We start from the raw sequence: 561 nt of genomic DNA, 5'->3' as shown, positions 1-561 counted from the left end.
TCTTCCATGAGGAAATTGAAAGACTTATTTTACAAGTTTTTCCTGATGGATCCTTCCTGTATCCAAAGTCTGACCTTTGCTTAACGACCAAGTCAACGCTATCTCGAAGCATGTATATGGTACTCCGATTTTCAATAAGAACATTTGAAGCACAATGCTAAAATTTCTTTATTAATTACCCCAAACACCGTTGTATGGGTAATGTCATGATACTCTCTCCCCTTTCCTAAAGGGTTTTCTGTGTTGTATCCTGTCATAGATATCATGCTCTGCTTGTCCTTGGGAAGGATATACTCTTGAAATATGTGTTTAAACACATTTTCCTTTCCATTGTTCTGTTTAATCTGATAACCATATTTTCCTTTCCGTTGTTTGATTTAACCTTTCTTGTGATCTATATGATCTAAGCAGTAATAATTCACTGCTTATGTAAACACCTCGGTGTACAACTCTGTCAGTAAGACCGTGTTACTATTGTTGATGACATTCTGGTAGCCACCGATGGACGAGAACTTTGCCTAATGGTCCGCCTCGTTCAACGAGCAGGAAAATGGTTCTCTT

This window comes from Triticum dicoccoides, chromosome 2A, assembly GCF_002162155.2.
Source record: "Triticum dicoccoides isolate Atlit2015 ecotype Zavitan chromosome 2A, WEW_v2.0, whole genome shotgun sequence".
NCBI classification, from domain to species: domain Eukaryota; kingdom Viridiplantae; phylum Streptophyta; class Magnoliopsida; order Poales; family Poaceae; genus Triticum; species Triticum dicoccoides.
Note: the sequence above shows the minus strand (reverse complement) of the source record.